Genomic DNA, 12,879 nt, shown 5'->3' with positions numbered 1-12,879 from the left:
ACAGCATGTTGCTACTTTTATATTGTGCTACAAAACTGGCAGCCATTGTATAAATATTGAATTTAAACATTTGCTAAAAATATTACCTTAGAATACTCTGAATGCTCATTACGTAATTGGTCATTGCTTCCGTTTTCTGCAGTATACAATAAAGTATGTCAAACTGAAATTCACATTTGTTCTTGTTATAGTTATTATGTATTATAAATATATTGAAAAGTGTGTGGCCTGGAGCCATCAGTTTCCTCTCAATTGTATTTTACAAAGCAGCAGAGAGTACAGTATTTTACGCTGATGTCTTGTAACTTAAGAAATCTGGCTGATTTTGTATGTTCTCGTTGGGTCAGCATGTCTGGATGGGCAACCACCATGTCTTTAAGTTGTGAGTGTTAACCTTCTTAGTTCCTCTTAATTGTCCCAGTATGAATGAGCACAAGTGTGTGAGAGTATGGAGTGGCACTCCAGTGCTAATGGGATAGGCTCCATCTGCCCCGGAACATTGTAATAGGGGTAAATTGGACAAATGTGTAAAAATGAATGAAAGGGAGTAGTCTGAAATTGAGAGAAACCTAGAAAAAAGCAGTCTATTCAAAGTCTCAGCACAGCCTCAATTGACTCTCAAAAAGAGAAGACTATAGGCATTCATTTATTGATTTCTTTTCAGTGCCTTTCAGTTAAAATAAACTTATAGAACACTGACTCAACCTGCCATTTGTCTCCTGTCCTTTATTGTATTTGGGTAAAACTATACTAATGGTACCCTTTAGGATTTCAAATCGTAAAGTCATTGTGAAGATGCAGCCAGTCATTCACTTACAAAAGCTTAATCACTTGTGGATTAGTTAAAAGTTTGTTGTCTTAAAGGTAAGAATACATATTAGTGGTGCACCTCATGACTGTACCTCCCATATTTGGTGCACCATCTACTTTAGACCTTTTAACTATCCATTGGACTTAAGCAGAGATTCCAGAGGAAGCTATGGTGATATCCAGTGGGTATTCCTGACCTCAGATCCAGAAACTAGTTGTGGGGATTGCCCAGAAGTAACTCTAGGGTGGGATTGAAAAGCAATTCTCTACCAGGGGCTCACTGAATATGGAGTTCATGGGAGTTGAGGGAGAAAGCAAATGAGAGAAAGAACATGAGAAATGAGAATAAAAGGAGGCACTTAGTGCTATTAATTATGTCCAGCAACTATGTTGGAAATACATTTAATGTGCCTGTTAGGTTGTTACACTCCCTTTGTGTTTATTTTTCTATAATGAATAACCTTCTTGCTTTGTTTCTATTGTCTCACTTTTAGGTTAAGGACTTGTCTATTATCATTCCCAATTATTATAGGCTATCATCACAATTTCCATCATTTAGGTGTGTGTACATCATTACTTGCTATACATAATTTATCATAGCAATTCAATTAGTCTTTAGTCTGCTTCCCCTTTGTAATAAGATATTTATTCTATTTCTAAATTCCGTGCAATCAGTATGTAAAATGCAAGAAGTGAACTATCTGATTAGGACCAATCTGCTGTTTGTGTATAAAGGCTGTTAATATTTCATAGCTCTGGATTATTCTGCTACCTGGCCAATTCAGAACTAGTGATGACTGTATCCAGGAGTTTACTTAATCTGTAATACCTTTTGGTGTCACCAGATAGAGCCAGCAAGCCAAGATTCCTGAAACATTATCTTTATTGTCTTGAATATTGGAATGCATCACTTGAGAAATGTAGACTGGCATTCATTGTGTAATATAGTATTGTCATAGTTGTCAGTTTTCTCTGCCTCAGTTTAGCACAGTTACCATGAAAACATTGATGCTCACCTCTTCCTTGACTCTTTTCTTAGTTTATCTGGTCCCTCACAATAACAAACCTCCAAGCTTGAGCTCTTGTCTTTTGTCTAGAAGTAATACTATTAACTTTACTAGGAGCAGTTTTAAACTTGCACTTTTTGGCTTTTGTTGATTACATTTTCCATTTAATTAAAAGGCCAAACAAATCAAGTAATATGCAATAAAGGGGAAGAGGCAGAGTATAGGAGTCTGGTGGAAAACTGTCTGCACCTCAACATAAAAACCGAGGAACTGGTATTAGACTTTCATTGCACCAAAGAGCCTCAATGTCCAGTCACTATCCAAGGAGAGGAAGTAGAGGTGGTCTACTCTTACAGGGGGTCCACATTAATAACAGGTTAGACTGGTCTCAGACTACATATGAGCTATATAAGAAGGGGCAGAGGCACATGTTCAATTGGAAACTGTGCTCCTTTAATATGGGAAGTGACATCCTTCACATCTTCTATAACTCTCTGATGGCCAGTGTGATTTTCTACGCTGTGGTTTGCTGAGGCGGTAACATAATTTCAGGAGAGGCCCACCAAATCAACAGGCTAATTAAAAAAACAGCCTCAGTTCTAGGATTCACTCTTGACCGCTGGAGGTCATAGCAAATGGTAGGATTGAAATAAACTGAGTGCCATTATGACCAATGCTGCACATCCTCTTACTAACACACTGACACTGTGGACTTTCAGCCAACAAATTACTCAACAAATGTGTATTAAGAAACGCTATGGGGCTCCTTTATACCAACAGTATATGTTTGCATAAAGCCTCACTGGTGCTGTGACAGCTAAGTCAAAACTTTTATTTCTTTTCATTTTCTTGCTGTACAGTCATTCTGGCGTGTGTTTATTTATTTATTTACGAACTTACTTACTTATCTACATATTTATGCATTTATTTATTTAGAGGTTCTGTAAAAAGCAAAATTTCCCCTTGGGAACAATAAAGCTCTATCTAATTGAAAATCACTGCCACCATTCATATACAATGTCATCCATGTGTATACTGCAGTACAGTTATACAAAAATATTCCATCTAGAGAACAAATTCAACTCAGTGCTATTCTAAACTGTAATCATAATTTTAGTGCACTGGTTATAACTCAAAATTAAGTTAAACTTATACGCATTTTTCTCTCTGTCACAAAATATAGACTAAATTAAGGCAAGTATTTCTAAAAATTATTATTAAAATGTAAAGACCACTTCATTGCAGCAACTATTTCAAAACATATATCTGTGATGTACTGCAATAGGCTAGTGTCCCTGTCTTGTGTGTGATACTCCCGAGTTAGTTAATCCTAACACTAACCCTGACCATGAAGTGAATTAAACAACTTTAACATAAATGTCATGTTATTTTTCATTGAATTAAACTCACTTATTTTTTATAGAGCACTTTCTCTGAGTCGGGTATTATATAAAGGACTGCTGTGAACCCAGCAACTGAGCCGGAGTTGGGAGGTAGTTGACAGAGCTTGCTGGGAGGTGTGGAGCAGAAATTTATATTGTGAAGAATTGTGTTGGTATCAATTTACCTGTGTTTATTGTGGCTGGGGTGCTTTAAAGGCACTATACAGTATATGGAAGAAATAATTAAAAAGAATAATTATTGGTGCTATTACCTGGTGTCCTGGACGTTTGTCTGTCGGGTGAGAGGAGAGACAGCACCCTCTAGTGTCACAATATATATATGGAGTAAGAAAGAGTTGGGTGGGTAGACAAGGCAGTGACAAAGAAAAGAGGTTGAGGTACCAACCTAGTATTCCTGTTTAATCACACAACCGAAAAGACAACCAGTAACAGCTCAAAAAAATAAAAAAGAATAAAAAGATTTCTCTTCACCCATAAGTGTTTTCAGACCACGCTTACGGGACACCAGAAATGCTCCCGGGTGTTGCATAAAAGGAGGCAGTTGTCCCAACTCTGGGTGCCAGAGTCCAGAGGACAAAACTTGCTGGGAGGCAGTGATAAACAGAGAAAGAAGACAGAGTCTCTTGGTGCTTATCATTCTGCTTAATTGTACTTGTGGTTGTGGTGTGGGAAATGCTTGAAGAAGAGTTTCCAATAATAAGGATTCTTTGTGCTTTTATACCTTTGTGCAAGCCTTTGTGTCAGGTGTTTGGTAAGTTGAAGCACCACTGGTGGCCACAATTTATTTTTAATGGACTGGTTTATATATATATATATATATATATGTATGTATACACACACACACACACATATATATATATATATATATATATATATATATATATATATATATATATATATATATATATATATATATATATATATATATATATGCACACATAAACACACATTGTGGCAGATGGCCGGGGTTCTTCTGAGGCGAGGATGGGGGAAGAAGACATGTCAAAAGCAGTACCTGCCCTGGGATATGAGAGGGCAGCCCCCTGGTCTGCATTGGGGCCATGGACTTACAGCTTAAAAGCTGAACCCTTCCGGGGTCCATGGCCATTGACAGGGGCCACACCCGGAAGTGCTGCCAGAAGATGATCAGGGAACACCTGGAGCACTTCCTGGTGCAGTATAAAAGAGGCCGCCTCACTCCATTCAAGAAGCTGGAGTTGGGAGGCAGAGAACAGAGCTTGAGGGAGAGGAGTGGAGGGAGAAGTAAAAGAGAAGGAAGGAAAAGGACTGAGTCCTGTGGGGTCTGTGCACTGTGTGTATTTTTTGTACAAAAAAGAAAATAAACGTGTGTGTTTTGGACTTGGGTGTCATGCGTCTGTCTGTGATCCGGGCCGGAAACTTCCACAACATCCCTTTTAATACAATACATTCAGAAACATATATTGGCTGAGATAGATCGGTTTTGGATATTTAAGTTGGTTCAGATATATGCATTAGTTTGAATAGAACAGTTTGGATTTATAGACAGGCACAGCCCGGCTTAAGTTTAAGTTTAGCATTTCATTTTTGCTTCATCAGTTCTTCAACATTGTTTTAAATAATGAAAGAAAAAAAGTGCCTTGGAATCACAGCCCTCCATCCAAGATGGCTTCCAAAATAAAATGCACTTGAGAGGTATATTGTTGTGTAAAATATGTACAATAATGACAACAATATTGAATAGATGTATCCAAACCAATGTATCTCTACCAATGTATATATACTGTATGAGAATGGACCTTTGCAAACCAATGTATATATATCTCAAACAACGTATCTGTCCTATATATATATATATATATATATATACAAATCTTTTTTTCCTGAATGACAATCACATGACAATGTACTTCCTTGCACATAGATCTGGCTTTCATTTATCTAGACATATAAATGTATTTAGCCTGTGATATAGTATATGAACTGTGAAAAAGACCCTTTTGAAAAGTAAAAATAGAAAGGCAAACTACAAAATGCAATTTTAGCTGAAGGTCAGGTGAAAAACCTTTTCTATATCCACACACCTGCTGGAATATTCTGGTTACAGACAGAATGGCCATAAATTAAATTATGTAGAGCTGATCTTGTAAATAATACTTGAATAAAATGATCAAAGGGCAGCTATCACAGCAAACTGCTGCTGTATATTTGTCTTCAAGATTTAACATCTGACTGCTGTCTTGTTGGAAATCATCAAGCCATTTAGCCATTTAAACCCTCTGCTATTTTTCTCGAATGTTACAATGTTTTGCCCTTTGCTGCTTGTTTTAGGTGTGTAGATGTTTTATGGCCTAGCATTAAAGTCTTTCCTCCTGAAACATACAGATGTGATATATTTAATGACTGGTTTCTGCATAAAAAAAGCAGAATAGTTTCAAAACACTTAGTGTTATAGAAATGGATACCAAAACGTAAAGGCTGGAAATAAAACACTGCATGTCTTTGAAGTATGAAATATGAGATGAAGGCGATGGAGCACCTTTCTGCATAGCATGTTAGGGTCTCTTGGGGAAACGTACATAGTTGCTAGGAGGACATTATTCTAACTCTTTTAGAGAGATTCCAGCTTCCAACGTTTACCCCATTGATCTCAAGATCAATGCTTACTTGAGAGCCGTGATTATATTGTTGCCTCACTGACTCTGTGTCCTGTGTTTGACAGCAAGCAAGCATTCCTCCTTCTGGTTCCTCTTCTAATCTACAGTATATATAATGTTAAAGCATCTGTAAGACCATGAAAAACAAGCTATGAACAGTTGCTTCATGAATATATTCTATTAATGTATTTAACTATTTTTTCTGACCCAAACTGATTGTGTTAGGGACATTACTGTCACAAGTACAGGGTACAGTAAACTTTTAATTGCATGTGTTATTCAATATGCAACACATTTGCCATGATTAGTGAGTATAACTATCATACTTCTGCCTGGGAATTTTTCCTGCCTTGCGCCCTGTGTTGGCTAGGATTGGCTCCAGCAGACCCCCGTGACCCTGTATTAGGATATAGCGGGTTGGACAATGACTGACTGACTATCATACTTGAAAACCCCACTGTCCTTACCTGAAATAAGTATATTTTCAAGAAAATAGAGATATATGTTACAAAACAAATTGGCACCAATGGTAACTAACCTCTGTATAGGATTATGGAAGATCCCTCCTTCATTAACAGACTGCATACCTGTAATGTGGTGGAGCAATAGGTAAGAGAATGGGCTCACCCTGGTCACTATCTGGTCACTGGAGCTTGCATTGCTCCGTTATCCGCATGGGCTTTCTATTGTTAGTAAAATGATAGATAGATAGATAGATAGATAGATAGATAGATAGATAGATAGATAGATAGATAGATAGATAGATAGATAGATAGATAGATACTTTATTAATCCCAAGGGGAAATTCACAAAATTTAGCTTTTCTAAAAAATGATCACCACTGGGGGCACTACCCAATGAATTTATGTGGACTTTACCCAAGTAACCCTCTACACCACATTCCAATTGTGTACATCTGTGTGTCTCCTGTGGACAGTGAACTAAAAATAAGAATCGAAAATAAGAATCACAATGTGAGAAAGACAAATGAAAAGCATATTTCAAAAACTTTCTCTATACAGTAAGATCAACTGAGAAAGAGAAAGGCAAGTTTGTTTTGTTTTGTTCCTGTGACAGAGATTTGGAAATGACTGTAATGCTTTATAAATATATACCAAGAAGATGAGATGAACGCCTGGTCCTCACAACCATGTCCAGCACACAATTTACACCCAGCATACAATGCATTAAAACTAAGCTTCTGTTCTCCTGGCGAGATGTGGAACAAACCATCTCAGGCCCACTGCAGAATGGACACACAACCTGTTTGTACAAATTATTTGTGTGTCTGTACACAGCATGTCTGTGAGCATCAGAGCCACAGACAACCTAATAGAGCTAATAAAGTTAAAGTTAAGTCACTACGGTGTCCTATCCATGATAAGACAGGAGAATGATAGGTGGGGTAGGATATAAGGTGATGAGGAGCTGTGGCTGCTGGTGAAATTAAACCATCTTAAAGTTATAAAGTAAAAGCATTTAAAGCCTATACCTTCATCTAATATTTTTATGAAAGTTCCATTTCTGCCACACCTGCTTTCAGATTGAGCTGTAATGCCAGCACTACAAAAGCCAAAACACAGGTAACATCACACATTAAAAACTGAGAAAAAAACTGCTGCAGAGGTGGAGTGGCAGGGTGGTGCAGTGATTTGTCCTGATGGCTCATAAATCCTGGAACCTTGGCTTTGAATATCAGAATGGATTTTGCACATTATTCCTGTGGCTGTGCAGCAGGTAAGGGGTGATAAAGGATAAAGATGGAAGTGCACTCACAAGTGAGGAGAGTGTGTTGAGCAGATGAAAAGAGTACTTTGAGAGGTTGATGAATGAAGAGAATGAGAGAGAGAGAGGAGGTTGGATGATGTGGAGATAATGAATCAGGAAGTGCAACGGATTAGCAAGGAGGAAGTAAGGACAGCTATGAAGAGGATGAAGAATGGAAAAGCCATTGGTCCAGATGACATACCTGTGGAAGCATGGAGGTGTTTAGGAGTGATGGCAGTGGAGTTTTTAACGGGATTGTTTAATGCAGTGTTGCAAAGTCGGGAGTGACAGAGAAGTATGTAAGAGCTGTACAGGATATGTATGAGGGAAGTGGTGAGGTCTGCGGTAGGAGTGATGGATGCATTCAAGGTACAGGTGGGATTACATCAAGGATCGGCTGTGAGCCCTTTCTTATTTGCAATGGTAATGGAAAGGTTGACAGATGAGATTAGATAGGAGTCCCTGTGAACTATGATGTTTGCTGATGACATTGTGATCTGTAGCGATAGTAGGGAGCAGGTTGAGGAGACCCTAGAGAAGTGGAGATATGCTCTAGAGAGGAGAGGAATGAAGGTCAGTAGGAACAAGATGGAATACATGTGTTTAAATGAGAGGGAGGTCAGTGGAATGGTGAGGATGCAAGGAGTAGAGTAGGCGAAGGTGGATGAGTTTAAATACTTGGGATCAACAGTACAGAGTAATGGGGATTGTGGAAGAGAGGTGAAAAAGAGAGTGTAGGCAGGCTGGAATGGGTGGAAAAGAGTGTCAGGAGTGATTGGTGACAGACGGGTATCAGCAAGAATGAAAGGGAAGGTCTATGAGACTAGCTATGTTATATGGACTGGAGACGTTGGCACTGACCAGAAAGCAGGAGATAGAGCTGGAGGTAGCAGAGTTAAAGATGCTAAGATTTGTATTGGGTGTGACGAGGATGAACAGTATTAGAAATGAGTACAGTAGAGGCTCAGCTCAAGTTGGACGGTTGAGAGACAAAGTCAGAGAGTCGAGATTGTATTGGTTTGGACATGTGCAGAGGAGAGATGCTGAGTATATTGGGAGAAGGATGCTAAGGATAGAGCTGCCAGGGAAGAGGAAAAGAGGAAGGCCTAAGAGAAGGTTTATGGATGTAGTGAGAGAGGACATGCAGGTGATGGGTGTAACAGAACAGGATGCAGAGGACAGAAAGATATGGAAGAAGATGATCTGCTGTGGCAACCCCTAATGTGAGCAGCCGAAAGAAGAAGAAGAAGACGTTAAGGTTCCCCACCCTTAATTGCCTATTTCGATCTTAAACAGCATTTACTGTTTTAATGGCTCCTTATTAGCAATAAGATGTAAATGAAAAAGCAGTCAGCAGTTCACCATCTTGCTTGTTCCAATGTACAGTGTGTGTTCATCATCCATCCATCCATTTTCTAACCCGCTGAATCCGAATACAGGGTCACGGGGGTCTGCTGGAGCCAATCCCAGCCAACACAGGGCACAAGGCAGGAACCAATCCTGGGCAGGGTGCCAACCCACCGCAGGACACACACTAACACACCCACACACCAAGCACACACTAGGGCCAATTTAGAATCGCCAATCCACCTAACCTGCATGTCTTTGGATTGTGGGAGGAAACCGGCGCCGGAGGAAACCCACGCAGACACGGGAGAACATGCAAACTCCACGCAGGGAGGACCCGGGAAGCGAACCCGGGTCTCCTAACTGCGAGGCAGCAGCGCTACCACTGCGCCACCGTGCCGCCCGTGTTCATCATGCACTATTTGATTTAATAAAACACGTAATAGAAAATGTGACAGACTGAAAATTATCTATTTTCGGCTTCAAATCATTTGGATGATATCCTTGGAAAGGAAAAAATCTACGATTTAAGAACCTTACATTGCAGACTAACAAGCCATAAAATTAAATAAGGTCTGAGATTGGCAAGGATTAGTTTCTAAGTAAGCAATTGGGTTGGAATGAAAACCTGTAGCCATTGCGGCTCTCCAGGACCAACGTTGCCCACCTCTGGGATAGACAAGCTTGTTGGGCCGAGTGGCCTGTCCTCATCACAATTTATTAACAATGTAAAACTCTGAAAGGCTGCTATGACCACTGACTAGACTTTTGTTTCTCTTTAGGACTAGCAACTATTTTAGAAATATTACCTTATCTAAAAGATGTAAAAAAACAGATGCCAAAGTTAGTAGACCTAACTCAAATCAGCAGAAATCATTTTCTTTTGTTAAAGAAAAACTGCACGATATAAAATAGTAAAGAAATCAGAGAAAGCCAATTGCTTTAATCATTGCAGTTTGAAACTCAAGAAATAGAAATTGTTGAATAAAAATATATTATTCGACCATGGATGCTAATTCTTTTAACAACTTTGGTATCAATTTACTTTGTCACTGTGCATGTAGAAGCCAACTGTAAAGGAATATGTTACTTTATACTGACCTTTAGAACATCAGAGCCCAGTAGCAGGCCAGTCAATGAGTCAGCCTTTATTGTGCCTAACAAGGCTCAGAGGCCAGCACATGACAAAGTACTTTCTAAAACAATTAGCCATATGAGACAGTTGCACTCTGCAAAACGTCTCTTGGCATTCCACATGGCGAGTGGTGCTCTTAAATCATCAGGCTTCTTATATTACAATCAAAGGGCTTCACAGAGATATTTAGCATGGGCTCTCAATGGCACTGGACAGAGTAGTTCAAAAAACACTGAAGCATGTTGAAATTGTCCTTTTTATTACTCTGTATCGTTAATAATTTAGAAGAACACTATGGCATAATGAATTATTACACAACAGTGAACAGAGAAGCACAATGACAACACAGTATATAGTCCAACACCTAAACCCACAATGCACGTTATTGGCTAACAAACTCTGTGTTAATCAGCAAATAATATGGCTGTGGCTTGAGACTGTAATTACACGGAGCAGATTAATTCAGCATACAACATAAGCTCTAGGCCTAAATGGCAAAAATCTGGTGCTCACAGTAAGCATTGCTTTTTAACGTATTGACAGACTAGATGTTGCCAAAATTAACTGACTAATGTAAGGCCTACAGCACAAAAGTCAAGAATGGAGCTAATAATGGATAAATGGCAGGAGATAAAGTCAAAAATATCAAGGCAGCACAATGCTAACAAGGTGCACGGTATGATTCCAAAAGTCATAATAAATCAAGCAATTCACACAAACACAAAGCAAGCTGGATCAAATTATAATAAACTTTCCATATCTCATCCTAGTTTTGACTGGGTTACAATGTGAAACTGCATCTCAATATAAATGCTTGGCACGCTTTACTCCAGTTACTCAGCTAACTCCTAGGGAAATGATACTAATTTTAACAAAGCATTTGAACTTTTTGCTCACCTGCCAGGACTGAAAATCAACGCATGTACGCCAGAGTTTTGTCATCTCCTTGATATGAAACTTCAGTTTTCCTGCTGCCTGCTGTATGTGACTGTGGATTCCCTACAAGTCACCCGGGTGAGTGTGTTTCAGTGAGAGGGTAGGAAGTATTGAGCTATGTCAGATATTAACTCCCCCACCACCAGCACCTCTACCATCTGTGTCAAATAGCAGATGAGTGTGATTTTCTGCAGTGGGTCTCCGCTGAAGAGATAAATCAGACACTCTAGACACCTGTTCCAATGCTTGCCAAGCCCTTCAGACATGAACATATGCAGAGGGGTTGGTAGCAGCTATAAAAAGATGGGAAATGCAACCTGTTCAGTCACAAACCTGTTGCTTGGCTGTTTCCCTGCCTCCTACTATTCTGAGCAATGCAGAGTTAAACAAATTCAGCAGGGTTTACAGCTGCATCTGTGCTCTGCTAAAATTACCTCCTCGGAATGGCCACTGTTGTCAAGAAGGCCATCTTCTATGTCTGAACTGTTACATAGCCCCCAGGCTGATTTTTTTGTGTTTGACATTGTGGTATACAGTGTATACCAATATACCAAATTTTCAGCTTCATCTGTCAAGTTCTATTTTATCTCACCTTTGGACCATCTTTATGCACCTAATTAATAAATATTTTAGATTTAGTTTAATGCAAATCATCTTTGTAGCCATGGTCACTTAGTAAATGTTATATAAAATGCTTTAATTGCATAATTATTATTTGTGAATTTTTGGTTGATCTCATTTCCAATGACTATAGCAAAAACTGTCGGAGTGGAGACCTTCCAGAATACCAACACATAAGCTGTTTCAGGAATATTTCCATGCCCAAGTTATTGGGTTTGTTTAATAAATAATTGTATGTGTCCAACACGTATTATTACAAGCAGAAAGTGTGAGGAGTTAGGCGAGTTGTCATCATGTTTGTATACAAGTCCCCAATATGTAGTTCTTTTAATATTAGATGTGATCTCGGCATGTTTTTTAAAACATAAATGTAGTCATTTCAGCCATATCCTCTTACCCAATGTATTTATTTACAGTATGTAAAGGGTTTCTGCAAGAAGCCAGATTTCCCACTTGGGACAAATAAAATCTATCTATCTATCTATCTATCTATCTATCTATCTATCTATCTATCTATCTATCTATCTATCTATCTATCTATCTATCTATCTATCTAGGTGCCTTTTAGTGCTCTAGTGGCTGAGTTCTTTTATTGCAACCCTTCTCTGGCCTCATCTCTTCTTTATAGAGCCCCAGTGACACATGACCAGAAATGGTGACGCTCTAGCATCTGACCTTGTGGAGTGTGTCAGACTCCTTTGCACATCTGGTGACATCCTGGGGAATGTCCTTCTCTCCTGAAAACAGAGGAGCATGCTTTGAGACATCTGCAATTCCCCACCTTTTCCCTCAGGGATTTTCTTATGCCCCAGTTTAGCATTACGAGGACCACAACCTGTCTTGGGTGCTAAGCAGGATTTAACCCTCTACAGCAGTTAAAGTTGTAGTGTACTTTCACACAGTCAGAGGCAATTCAGAGTCATAGATAGGTTCACACACATGTCTTTGGTACATGGGACAAAACCTGTGTACCCAGAGAAATACCCATACAGACTCACAGAGAACAGGCAAAATTCACACAGACAGCAGCTAGACAGATTTCAAACCCAACCCAACCCAAACCCTTGGAGCTGTGAGACAGGAGTGCTTACCAAAGTGACCCCTTTTACTAGGCAGATGGAACAATGGTATATTATATTGTCAGTCAGTCAGTCAGTCAGTCATTATTCAACCTGCTATATCCTAACACAGGGTCACTGGGTCTGCTGGAGCCAATC

The 12,879-nt window shown here is 39.2% G+C and overlaps 1 protein-coding gene across 1 annotated transcript in view; it reads right to left on the bottom strand.

Moving 5' to 3' along the window:
* The window catches only part of hjv (hemojuvelin BMP co-receptor), a 41,638-nt gene extending 30,451 nt beyond the window's left edge, over positions 1–11,187 (bottom strand). Inside the window, exon 1 of the mRNA XM_039752889.1 lies at positions 11,003–11,187. The gene's annotated coding sequence lies outside the window, so the exon portion shown is untranslated. The remainder of the gene's footprint in view (positions 1–11,002) is intronic.
* Positions 11,188–12,879: the final 1,692 nt, after the last annotated feature.

The sequence above is a fragment of the Polypterus senegalus genome, chromosome 1 (assembly GCF_016835505.1).
Source record: "Polypterus senegalus isolate Bchr_013 chromosome 1, ASM1683550v1, whole genome shotgun sequence".
NCBI lineage: Eukaryota > Metazoa > Chordata > Cladistia > Polypteriformes > Polypteridae > Polypterus > Polypterus senegalus.
Note: the sequence above shows the minus strand (reverse complement) of the source record. Positions and strands in the feature narration are given on the sequence as shown.